The 13,898-nt window shown below is 32.7% G+C and overlaps 1 long non-coding RNA gene across 1 annotated transcript; it reads right to left on the bottom strand.

Annotated features, from left to right (window-relative positions):
• Nucleotides 1-576: 576 nt before the first annotated feature.
• On the bottom strand, nucleotides 577-9,928 carry LOC132636513 (uncharacterized). Its single transcript, XR_009581300.1, has 2 exons — nucleotides 8,430-9,928; nucleotides 577-965 (listed from the first exon to the last, which is right to left on the bottom strand). It is a non-coding gene; the product is annotated as an uncharacterized LOC132636513 (long non-coding RNA).
• Nucleotides 9,929-13,898: the final 3,970 nt, after the last annotated feature.

Raw genomic sequence — 13,898 nt, 5'->3', positions numbered from 1 at the left:
AGTAAGGAATTATCACCAACTACGCTAAGCTAAACACTTTTTCAATATTTGATTTTTTGTTTTAACAACTAACAAAGATAAAACTAACTAGAAAGCGGCTAAAATGATCAATGGCCACAAGTATGGATACAAGGGAAATTACGCTCAAGTAACGATCCAATGTATTTCATGATTTTACAAACTATGAGTGAGTTTATGCTAATTAGATAATGATCTCTAAAATCTCATCAAAAGTCTCTCGACCAAATCAATGAATTTCACTCTAAGCTTTCTCAAGCCTTAGAGTGTGATATTAAGCACAATCAATATAATCTCAAGTAACTTTCCTATTTCTAGCTCAACTTATTAGATGGGATTTAATGACCCAAATTCTTGTTAATTAATTTTTTCCAACCTCAATCTTCCTCTCTCAAGCTCAAATTGAAGTAAATGGGCGGGTCTTAGGGTTAACTAATCCCTTAAGAAACATTAAAGAACAAGATTAATTAAAACAACAAAGACCCACTTCAATAGAAATAAAAATCATTCAATACATAAGCATAACAAGAGTTTCAATCCAACCTTTAACAATGTATATTTTCATAAACAAGTTTCAAGCATTGAAATGAAAAACTACACACTTAAATATTCATTACAAAGCAAGGAATCAAAAAAATGGAGAAAAGTTTCAGAAAGTTCTCAACTCAATCTTCAAATCTTCAACCCCAAAGTGTGGTGCAAAAACCCTAAGCTCTCCAAGACTTGTATGAAATGACCAAAGATGACAATATTTTCTCTCTTATCTTCTTTTTATAGTCCCACAATTTTCCCAATCAAAATTAGAACAAAATAACCACTGATTTTCAGAATTGCAGATCTGTCCCGTTTTTGCAGATTTAGCCACTTTTTTCGTTTTCTTCAATTTGACCTCCTTTTGACTTGTTTTCACTTGGTTTCTTTTCCGATCACTTCTAAATCATATAAACCTGTAAAATAGGAGTAAACGACATTAAATGCACTATTTTTTCAATCAAACATTGCAAAAGTCTTAAACTTAAAGAAGAAATAAGTTGGTAAAATACCAACTTATCAGTGCCTACCCCTAATTAACAAACACATATCATGCATATATTTGTGTGATATATATAGCAAATAAGTTTTTGCCATCTATTCATTACTCCTCCGTCCAGCTTATGTGACACACTTCCCTTTTTATCTATCAAAAAAAGAATGTCACTTTTATATAATTGGAAATAATTTAACTTTAAAATTCCTCTTTTACCTTTAATGAAATGATTTATAGTCACACAAATGTCTAATGTTTGTTTTAGACTACTATTTCAAAAGTCTTTCTTTCATAAACTTTATGTCAAGTCAAATGATGCTACATAAATTAGGACGGACGGAGTACCCAAAATAAGTGTCACTTTAGCAAAAATCACGCCCATTAAAAAAATCAATAAATACAATGTGGAGTTTACTAAATTACCCTATTTCTTAGATGATTTTTTTTAGAATTGAACAATATTAAAGAGGACTACTTTTTTAATGCTAGAACGTAGTTGGAAACACTAGCTAATTTTTGTCTTGAACTTCTAAGATAACATTTATTTTGGGATAATTTTATTTTGCTAAAATGACAGTTATTTTAAAATGAAGTAAGTATAACTTGTGTAAGAGAAATCATAAAGGTAAAGTAATAAGCAGAAAAGAGTTATTAATCAAATATTAAATGTAATCCGATTCACCCTTCTTTCTACAGCGTTGATTAACTATCCCATCAAACGGCTCAAACTCACAATCCGCGTCATCCCAACTAACCAATTAACACCTAATCCCAAACCCCTATATAATAAAAAAACATCTTCATCCCAGTTACTTCACACAAAATTCAAACTCAAAAACTCCCCCCAATTTTACAACACACACACACACACACTTTACTAATATCTAAAAAATGGCACCAAAGGCAGATAAAAAACCCACAGAAAAGAAGGCCGCTCACATGACATACTTAGAGCCCGTTTGGCTTAGCTTATAAGTTGCTGAAAACAACTTATAAGATGTTTTTAGCTTTTTTGAATATTTGACTGACCAGCTTATAAGTCATTTTGTACTTAAAATAAGCCCCAGAAAATAATTGAGCTCGTTTGGCTTTATCTAAAGTAACTTATAAGTTATTTTTTTTAAGCCCATCCAAACAGGCTCTTAAAAATTTTGAGATTCAAATTTCTATACCTTAATGGTGAATTCAGACATTGAACTATGTAAAAAATACTACAAATCACAATTAATTAATAAAATATTGAAAAGATATAAAAATATTTCGGTAATAGAAAGACTCTTGAAATCTGAAAAGTGTCACGTCTTCCTCACATTGCTCCTTCTGCAACTAGCAGTTGAATGAACCGGTTGACTTATGGTTGAGGAGATAAAGAGACTATCTATATATTTATAGGCATCAAGCTTTGACCTAATGAGTCTTCTTATAAGATGCTTTATTAGGTATTTAACATGGTCTACACTATTATCAGTCTACATCAATATATGAAGTGATTCAGGACCAAGAAAGAATACAATATATATAGCGCAAGTCATGTCCACCAACTATATTTATTTAGAGAGTTACTAAATGACCACACCTATTTGGCTCAAATGTGGCCACACTTGTGAAAATACTACCATAACCTTATTTGGATTTTGCGATGTGTCCCCCAACAATTTTCCCTCTAAAACACACTAGTAAATACAATAACTTATTCCTGTTCCCAAAACACATTGAGCAACTAAAATTGATCCATATTTCCATATATATGAAGATGAAAAGTCTCTACATTGTGTATTTTATGTGTTTAGCAAATTATACGATTCATTTAATTAAAAAAAATTATACGCTTTACTTATTAAAAAAACAGTCTACTAAAATAAAAATTCCACCTTACAACTTGTTTACTAATCTAAATTGTGTATAATTAGTGATCAATGTAGATAAATACAACATATTGGTTTTTAAAATTTGATATAATCAAATATTCAATTTGATTAAATATAATTAAATATCTATTTAAATTACAATGTGAAACTTATAAGTAATACTTATAACTCAAAATGCTCTCCAATTATCCAAATAGCTCAAAAATACCCTTCCTACTAACAATTGTTCCAAAACAAGATAAAAGGAACCAATTTTGCCCTTGTTCTTTTACTTTTTACTTTTTATTTTTCAGAGGAGAGGAGAGTGGGGTTGAATGTGTGAGAAATATAATAACAGGAAAAATGAACAATATTATTCACCAGTGTGTAATATAATATTGTTAACAAATGTGTAATATAAACATTATTATTCACCAGTTCAACCATGTCCACCTGTTGTTAGGCAAAAATTGTCATAATTCGTCTACAACTAAAAATTACACCTTAGAATTGATAACTGTTTCAAAAGACTTTGTTGTACCCTATTTTAACCAGAATCAAAATAGTTAACAACATTCCGATAATTCCGGAATTAATTAAAGTCAAGGAGTCGCCACCTAATTATTCATGGTGAATTAGAACACCTAAAGTTAATTAAGGTCATTGTCTGAAGTTACTCCGTATTAATGTCTACGAAATTTAAAATTCTAGAGGTAAGGGTTCAATTAATCCAAAGGAAATGTATTAAGCATCCTTTAAGATCCATTAAAAATAATTAACCGACCGGACTTAAATAATTAGGACTAAAGCTCGATACGAAAATGTGAACATTTTATAAATCACGATAAGTGATAGTAGTCTGAGTATATGCGTATAAATATAATATAGAGTATAAAGTTGGCAAGTATAATGTTTAGGAAAACATATTTGTTTTTCAAGAAAAAGAACTTTAATTTGGCAGAACATTTTTATCCAATGAAAAAAAAGTTACGAACCAATGTCATTTGGTTCAAATTCTAATTCAAAGCTTAAACTCCCATGTTTACTAACATCTTAAGAAATCAGTTTTACCATGCGACATTTACAAGTTTAAAACTCTTACTACGAAAGTCAGAAAAACAACTATTTATTAGCTAAAGGTCAAAATACTAAGAAGTCTCTGTTTTATGCAGCTAAAGTCACGACCAAAATAAACAATGATAATTTAGTCAAACAACAAGCAACAAGTCATATAAAAAGACAAGATGGAGATGGGATAAAATAATCGACTCGAATCCGACTCCTGCGAAAGGAGGAAGGTGATGTATGACTTCGTGTGGCAGCGGTGTCGTGGAGTCTCAAAGTGAGACTCTTCGGCTCCGGTGTTCATGCAAGCAAAGAAAAGAAAGCAAATATGAGTTAGGGAGGAATATACGATTCTTAGCGAATATTAAAATTAGAGGAGAAATACACAATATGCAAACTCATATTAAAGCAGATATTAAAATGTCATCGCAACTAGGCCTATAAAAATCTAACTCCTGCTAACAGAGAGGTTAAGTTTTGGTTTCTATTGTAAATAACTTTAAGCTTATCTGGTCATTCTGAACTAATGAAAAGCTTTACTTCAAGTCGTGAGAACTATAGCATGATATGCAATCATGTAATCATGTCAATCAATTTAAAATAAACAGACACACACTACACAAAGCTCGTGGGCATTTTATTGAACACATAATCTAATACACAGTTTCTAGCAGTGAAAATCTCCAACAAATATATATAATTTAACACCTGGAAAAGACTATAAACATTCTGTCCACATACATTTTAGCGATTAGAGGAAGAAGTTTCAACCATGGTTCTTTAACACATTAAGACTCCAAAACGTGATCCAAAATAGGTGTGTGTCTAAGGAATATGCTTTCAATGCTAAACTTTGTGGAGATTTAGAACCATAGGTGAAACAGAATTTAACAACTACAGATTTAGAACCATAGATGAAACAGAATTTAACAACTACTAAATCTAACTATAACAGGGTCCTAAAAAAATATGGCTATCCCGAGTAAGAAAAAAACAGAGCATTTAACATAAAGAGCCAATCATATTGTAGGATTTACATTTTTTTATTAGTATTATGAACACAAAAGGCGCAACTCCAGTCAAACAAAAACAACATTTTTATTGACGAACAGATCTAACACACTGTTTCTAAGAGACAGGGGATATTATTAGCCCGAGAGATGGAGTAGAGTATATTTATGTGTGAGTGTTTTATAGGCATGATTCCTACAACTTTGATTAAAGGAAAAAAATTTCAAATACCACCCGAGACTTTCAAATACGTACTAATGGATCGTACATATAGCAATACTCTGTAAGTTCACGTTAAAAAAAATGTTCCATATTAAGGCTCCAAATTAACTTCACATAGACTAAAAGACTGGTATGTGAAGCACAAACTTGCAGAAAATTTCAGCATAATATCCAAGTTATTCTTATAGCTTATGATAAGAACTACTAATCTGCTAAAACCACACATGTCACCATAAGAGACATTCTTATACCGTACATGTGATTTTATAGTCAGAAAAAAAAAAAAAAAACAGACCAAACTAAGCACACTCTTCCAAAATCCCAATGTATATTACGCGAACATATGGAAACCTAAAGACGTGATTTTTCTACAACATAATATAATATCGACGGAAAAGAAGGAAGAACAAGGTGGGGTATTACCTCTTGTGGGTGCAGTGAACGGGACGTCGACGGCCTCGAATCTACTCTCTCATTATGAAATAGATCCGAAACTCGAGTTGAAAAAATTAGAATACCTCTGTTGGGGTTAAAGTTCTTTTTGCCGAGCAGCGACGAGAGTTGATCGAGTCGGCGAAACCTTAACCTTTCACCACAGATATCGTATTTCAACAAAAAGTGTTTTCTTATTTAAAGGTTCAAGACCAGATTGAGAAAAGAAAACGCAAAAGCTGTGTAAACAAACACTTGCGTATCACAAACAAATGTTGAGTGACGGCTCCCTTTTTGCTGAAGATATATGTCATATATATAGGAGGAAAAGACTAGGGTTTTGTGGATTCTTGAGCGGGAAATCGAAATAAATTTCAAATAGCCGTTGGCCATGGCAGAAATGACAGCACGCAAAAACGAAAAAGCTTCATCCGTTGTTTGTTTTCATGTACGATTTCAAAGATTCGTGTGATTTTTTGCAGAGATACTCATCAATAATCTTTGACTTTTGATGAAAGAATTAAAGAGGAAAGAGAGAGGATTCAAATGTTTACACCAAAATGGAAAAGTAATTTCGGAAGAGGCTGAGAGAGAATTGATTTTTTGTCCAAATGAAGAAAGGGACAGAGAGAGAGAAAGAGACTGGTGCGGCTGATTTTTGTTTGGATTAGGGTTGAAAAATGTTGGGTTCTACAGAGAAATGGGCTGCTCATTTGGGTATCCGTTAAGCTAATTTGTTGATCTTTTCCCTATTCTAATCCGATTCTTGAGGCTTTCTTATTTAATAGAGATTAATAACTTGGAAAGTATATGTAATAATCACACAATTATTAACTAATAGTAATATTATGTAATTCAATATTATTGATTTACTAATAAATAGAAAAGCCATAAATATATAGGTAATGTAATAATGGAGTAAGAAATACTATCAGGCTCAACTTTATGATTAACAAGTAATAAATAGGTAGTAATGTGAGGGTAACACTAAGATAGTAATATTAAGGTAACGACACTTATAAATAGTAGCAATATTAATAACATAGTAGTAAATAGAAAATATTTAGTTTATCAATAACATTACAAGCCCGAGAAATAAATTGAAATAAAGGAGAGACAAAATTCGGTGTCAACAGACTTTAGTCGTAAGATATCTAATTATATTATAAAAAATAAAAAACTTCGACGCGCTAATGTCTGTTTCATTACCATGCAAGGGCTGGACCCTATTCACATTTTTGTCCATATTTCTTAGAAAATGCAAGGACATTTAAAAAGTAGAGGACCACAAATGTTAAGACACGAAGCTAAGGGTGTGCATACTTTCATAAACACCGAAATCGGAAATTTTCACATTTCAATATTACGGTACTTGAGGAATTTTAAAAAAAATAGTATTCGGTTCTTATAGAAAAATACCAAAATATCAAATATCGGACATACTTAATTACATATACTACAATTCATATATTATTATTATTATTATTATTATTATTATTATTATTATTATTATTATTATTATTATTATTATTATTATTATTGTATAGACAATAATTTAAATAATCCAAATATAGCTAATAAAATACCAAAAGTTCTTAGTGTATTATTATATTTCTCACTTATTCAACCCCCCTCGCCCCACCTCAAATGAAAATAAAAAATAAATCAACAAGGGAAAAATTGTCATGATGGCACCTATTACCAACCCGATAGGTAAGCAAAAAAAAATTCAACGATCGATTCATTTTAAGTTAAATCAACGGAAAGTAAAGTGAAAACACAAAATATCCATAATCAGGTCTATATATTTAGTCAAAATGCGAAAACAACCCAAAATACCACCCAAGACTGGTGTCATGTGTACAAGAGCTCCTAAGAATACTAACACAAGTGTGCATCGACCAAATACACTGTCTGGAATGTAAAAGAGACAGAAATAAATAAAGGTAGAAAGAGATTGGCATTGCAGATCATCCAAGCAGCTCACCTCTAAATCTCCCGAATCAACAACCTCGGACTCAAACCACTTCGCGAGACCCACTCGTATTCAGAACAGAATCTTATCCGAGAAACCTTTATCCTTCCGTATTAGGACTATTCATTTCTTATTTAGGCCAATTAGACTATTAATCAAAATAATAAATAATCAGATAAGGCAAATAACTTAATTGGGAGCAACAACACAGATATTCAATCAAGGGAAGAATGATAATACTATGCAAAGGCAATACAATGACTTGACTCAACCAAATGCTCCTAACATGTATATACACGACACTCCTTGGTAATCTTTGGGAGTTCGTGACCTATGGGGGACTTGCGAGGTCCATATACTCATTGCAAGCGTGCAACTCGAGCCAACCAATTATAATCCGTTGCAGGCGTGTAAGCCAAGCCAACCATATGCAAGCGCATGATAGAACACATAAAACATTCATTATGTCAAATCTAGACTTAATATGCCAAAGGTTCAACATCAATAACAACAAATTGGACTTAATAGCCGAAATTTCATTAACATATTATTTCAAGTCTACGAGATTTCTTAAGATGCCAAACATAATAACAATCAGGTCTACATATAGCACATAACAACTAATGCTCACATGCTTTGGCATTCTGATCATAAATATAATGACTCGAATACGATACAAACTCCCAGGACATGACATAGGTACTCATACCAATGCTTGTCATATCACGGATACGAGACCATCTGTTACGCCCTTACCCCATTATTATTTTCATTTTTAATCTTTACTTAACAAAAATATCTCTCAAACGAAGTCTATAAAGTCTTAACATACCTCGAATGCTGAGCAAATGCGTCACGAACCTTCAAGATTTCACCTTTCCTTCCAGTAAAGCTTCAGAACATTCCCAATCTATTAACTACGCGCTATTCGTAAGGAACGAGTCCGTAGACACCCATATTGCTATACTTTGATTGAAACCCAAAAACGGATCAAAAAAGGTAACTCCGAGCCCACAAGGAAAAAACTAGAATTTTTGCAAAATAGATTTATCCATAAACTATAAAGTCTAAATCCAGAAAATGACTCAAAACCGACTTCAATTCGATTTCCAATTTGAAGAAATTCATATTTTTAACTTAGGGCATTAAAAACTCAAAAAAGTGGCCCCGCACTCCGATGACCAAATAAGACTTTTCCTTTCAAAATAGTTTGCCCTCAGCTCAAGGAACTTAAATCTAGAAAACCCAGTAAAAATGACTCCATCTTGATCTTCAATTTCTTATTTTTCCGAAAATTCAACTTATGGTAAAAAACCCAACCAACACCCAACAATGAAATCAACTCTAAATAATGTAAGAAATCTATGGAGTAACATGAAATAAGGTTTAGATTTATCCCGAAGAAAATACGAGAAGAATTCCTTGAAATCGCTTCAATCCGAGCTCCCAAACTTGTGAGAAAAAGTCGCGAAACAAGAAACAAAAAACAAAAAATACAGCAGCTGTCCGGCCCCGAATCAGATGCTAGATGATCACGAAACTCACCTTTAACAAGCCCAAAATGCTCCTTGTGAGATTCCACCCAGGATAGCCTTTTGATTCACCTAATTTAGCCTTAAAATGAGAGAGATATGATGTTTTGAAATTTTAACATAAGTCTGAAATTTAAAGACGAACTTAGGGCATAATCGGCAATTTGAAATTGTTGCACCAGAAAATTCAACAATCGTTAAATCTTAGTTTAGCACCAGAAACTCATCTTAAATCTCTTGGATACAAATCATGTATGCATTTCAATCATAAAACATGCTACGAACATGCTCGCACACTCAAAACACCGAAAAGATGTCGTCTTGACCCGATGTTGACCAAGGTCAACTCCAATTCTTCAAAATTCTAGATTTTCAACAAACGATCCAAATCACACCTGAATGCTTCGGGACCCGAACCAACATATCAACTAAGTCAAAAATCACACTCCGAACCTAATGGAATCGACTAAGCTTTAAAAATGATGCATTTACCCCAAATGTTGACTTTGGTCAAACTTCTTCATTTTCTTAACTTTAGAACTTCCAATTCTGCTAAAGCTGATCTGAAACTCACCCGATTACCTCGAGGACCACACCACCCATCCCCGCAAGTCATAAATACCAAGATGAGACTATGAGAAGGGTATTTTGGGGAAAACAAGGCTAAAAGCTCAAATGTACCAAGCAGGTCGTTACAAAAAATTTCCATTCAAATAGTTCAAATTGGTCCCTTTTCTCTTGTTTTAGAACAACTGTTAGTAGGAAGAGTATTTTTTGAGATATCAAATTAATTTAAACATCTTCTACTAATCATTATTCACAATTTTTTTTTTTATAAAAAAAGTGAAAATAAAAAGGTGAAAAGAACCACTACAGATATATAGTTTAAGTTCTTTTCTTGAAAAAAGTGCTCGACTAATTTCATGAAATTCGGTATATAAATATTAATTCCTCCGTCCCAAAACGATTGTCTTAGTTTGACTTTGCACGGAGTTTAAGAAATAAAGAAAGACTTTTAAAATGTGTGGTCCAAAACAAACAATAGATATTTGTGTGACTGTAAATTATCTCATAAAGTTAAATTGTTTCTAAATATAGAAATGTGTCAATCTTTTTGGGACAAGCTAATAAGAAAAGCAAGACAATCTTTTTGGGACGGAGGGAGTAATAGGTTATCTTAAAAATGGAAAAGTGATTAATAGGTCAAATGCATTAATGGTGTAAAATGAACTTTGTGAGGGAGGGGTAGAAATGTCATTGATTTCACATAAATGGCCTGGATACCTGTGTGAATTTACTATCCTAGCCCTATTTGGGCCAGTGGCCAAAATCAGTGTGGTAAATTTGATTTTTCCATTTAGTTATCCCATTTTATGAACCACAATAATTAAGTTAATATTGTCCACATTTAGTAAAAATTTCCGACACTCAACCCAAAGAGGCCCTGAGAGATGTTTGCTACCATGCTAACTTATTGGAGTTAATGGTTAGAAACACAGCTGAAATATCAATTTTTTTTGCAAGTATCACACCCAACTACCAGTTGTTCCCCTTTTTCTACTTGAACTATCACCATCTACTCAACTAGGTGTGTTGTTAATACATAGATGGTGATAGTTCAGGTCAACTAGGTTGTTAATACATAGATGATGATAGTTCAGGTAGAAAAAAGAAAATAACTGAAAGTTGGAATGTGAAACTCATAAAAAAGTGATAGTTCACGTGTATTTTTACATTTATCACAAATTATTGTAAATGTGACATTTTTGAAAATAAAATAGTAATATTTTCACCTTTTTAAAATTTATTAATCTTTTTGATTACTACTCCCCCTGTCCCAATTTATGTGACACTTTTCGTTTCCCGAGATTCAAACTGTACGAACTTTGAGCAACATTTTAAGATGTATTTTTTCACCAAATTGATATGAGAAAAGTTGCAAATTATAATACTTTTCATGTAGTTTTCAAATATATAAATTTTAATCTTAAAATATTAAATTAATCTAATCCAATTTAGCTTGAACGTCTAGTCAAATTGACTCTCGAAAAGTAAAAAGTGTCACATAAATTGAAACGGAGGGAGTATATTTTTTGAGGTCAAATTTACGAAAAGAACTTGAGTCCTGATTATCTTTTTCAGGTCAGGTCAGGAATACTAGTAGTAGTTTGGTATTGTGGCTGAGTAATACTAATGTTCCAATTTTCCAAGAAACGGTTCAGTGCCAAACGATAAAGCTGGCACTTCATAAACTCCCCTCTCTCCTTTTGCACTTCCCATTGCGACACCATTTTCTAGTCTTTCCTAGCTTCCAAGGTAAGCAATTGGAATTTGGGACTTCATTAGTTCCGGAAAAGATCGACGGCGTCGTTAGAGTTAACGGCCTGCAGAAGCTGAGTCAGTACGTGGCGGATGGTGAAGGTCGTGCTAAGATGGTTTATTTCAGTGCAAAGTTCGTCAAAAATGCTACCGTTTATGCCTTCAAACACATTCCTGGTTTGCTTCCTTCACTCGATGTTTACACCTAATTAGGAGTAGATTAATGTTGATTTGATCTAAAAAGTGGTGATTAACAGAATGTTGTTTACTATTTAATACATTAGTGAAACTAGATGTTTTTTTTTGGTTGGGTTTTCTTGCATGCATCGTAGACACCATCTTGAAGTTATATTGTCTATTTCTCTGTCTGCCTCCCTTGCCCTCCAGAATAATACAATAAAGATCAGTCTATCTCGCAGTATTACAGTTAAATAGAAAATAATTGAAATTTTTTCTACACCCTTGTGGTCCGGTCTTTCCCGGACTCCGCGCATACCGGGAGCTTAGTGCAGCGGGCGGCCCTTTAGAAAATATTTGAAAATTTTATAATCATAAGAATTATTTACTTTCAAATAAATAGTTGCAGATTAAAATGAGACAGTATGGAGTGAGTGTAAACTGGATGTAGCTACTAGCATTGTGTTTATCTGTAGGTTTAACTTGGTTTCAGATTCTTAGTATTTCACAAAAGAGATATTGCATGCACTTGAAAATACAGTAGGAAACTCTAGGGACTAGAGTTGAATTGGAAAAAATGAACAAATGTGTTGTCATGGAATGGTTAGCCTTGCAAAATAATTTGATGATCCTGGGGTTCTATACCTGATTAGATTTAATCTTTAGTCACATAATTTCAAAAAAGCTACTTCATTGGTTGCCCTTGAAAAGGAATTCCATTATATCAAAGCATGAATTTTTTTAGGAAATCAGAATACCATCAAAGGTTAAGATGGAACGAATAGAATCCTTTTATCTTTAATTAAAAGTTCCGAATGTGAACTTTGAAAATAGAGGAACTCAAGGAATAAAATGGTTCTCACTTTATGGTTCCTATGTAGCAAGAATATCATAAAATTGGTTGGGCTACCCACTTTTTGGATTGATATTTATAATTTAGCTATTGGTTGAAATATAATTGAAAAACAACCACTTCTTAATACAAAAATAAAATTTGAAAAAAGATATCCTTAGCTAAAGCACAAAAAACTCCTTGAAATTTCATTAGAGTTTGAACTTCATGAATTTTTCATTTAAATTAAATCCTCCCTCACACACCACATCATACTTACACCTCTATAATTGTAAACAAATTCCAAAATGATCATCTAACCACCTTTAAAATTTGTGTGCCACGTCAGTGCCACATCAACATTTTGTGTTTAAGCGTTTAACTTTATACAAGTTGAGGTGCCTACATGTACGCACCGAGTCCGGAACCAAAATGCCCCCCAAAAAAGCCACTTTGAACCAAAATACCCCAACAACAAAAAAAATGTTACAAAACTACCTTTAGCGCAGTAATTTATTGCGCTAAAGCAGTTCACCGAGACGGAGCCGTTAACTGCTTTAGCGCAGTAATTTATTGCGCTAAAGCAGTTCACCCAGACGGAGCTGTTAACTGCTTTAGCGCAGTATTTTATTGCATTATAGAAGTTAAAAAAAAAAAATCTACAACGCAGTAAAATACTGCGTTATAGAAACAGTACCAAAAAAAAAAAATTGGCCAACTTTATTTTTTGAAACACTTAGTGTTTTTTTTCATACTTTGACCAATGATTAGTCGTGTGTCAAGACTCCAAAACGTCAATATTTTATATAGAACCTGATATTTTTTTTCTGCGTACAATAATGTAGGCTCAATACATCAAGGATATGTAAACGTTTGAATCATCATTTTAGGGGTTGAAAAGGTGTCCGAAGTAAGTTTTATTTGTAAACTTTAGGTTTTAAGTGTTCTATATACATAGACGTCCATTTTTGTTTGAAAACTTGTTGTCGACTGATATGTCTTTTCAAGATATTTCGACTTTCCCCTATTATCAGAATTGTCACTCATAGGTTTCTTCCCAGTTGACTTGCGACTGTGAGTCGACTGGTTAGACCTTACAGAACTGTGACTAGTAGATTTGCGCAAACTATTGATCTATAGATGCAAATCACAGATTTCTTCTTGAAGAAGATCTTTTTCAATATCACATATTTGTAATTTTATATCCCAGTCTTTTTTTTTTCTTTGAATTTTTCTAAATTCATCAAAAACTCTATTCAAGTCCTGAAGGGTTTGATCTAGGAGTTCTTGTGTTTCATTACATTTAGCACAAGGATAAGGTCTTAACTCACTAGTTTCTCCAAATGCCATGAAGCAGACATTTTCCACATCATCTTCATTTTTTGAGATTTCATCTTCACTCCAGCTGCTAAATGCTCTTTGTTTTTGATAGTTCCTGGAG

Source organism: Lycium barbarum, chromosome 4 (assembly GCF_019175385.1).
Source record: "Lycium barbarum isolate Lr01 chromosome 4, ASM1917538v2, whole genome shotgun sequence".
Classification (NCBI taxonomy): Eukaryota; Viridiplantae; Streptophyta; class Magnoliopsida; order Solanales; family Solanaceae; genus Lycium; species Lycium barbarum.
The sequence above is the reverse complement of the archived record's forward strand: the minus strand, read 5'-3'. Positions and strand labels throughout refer to the sequence as shown.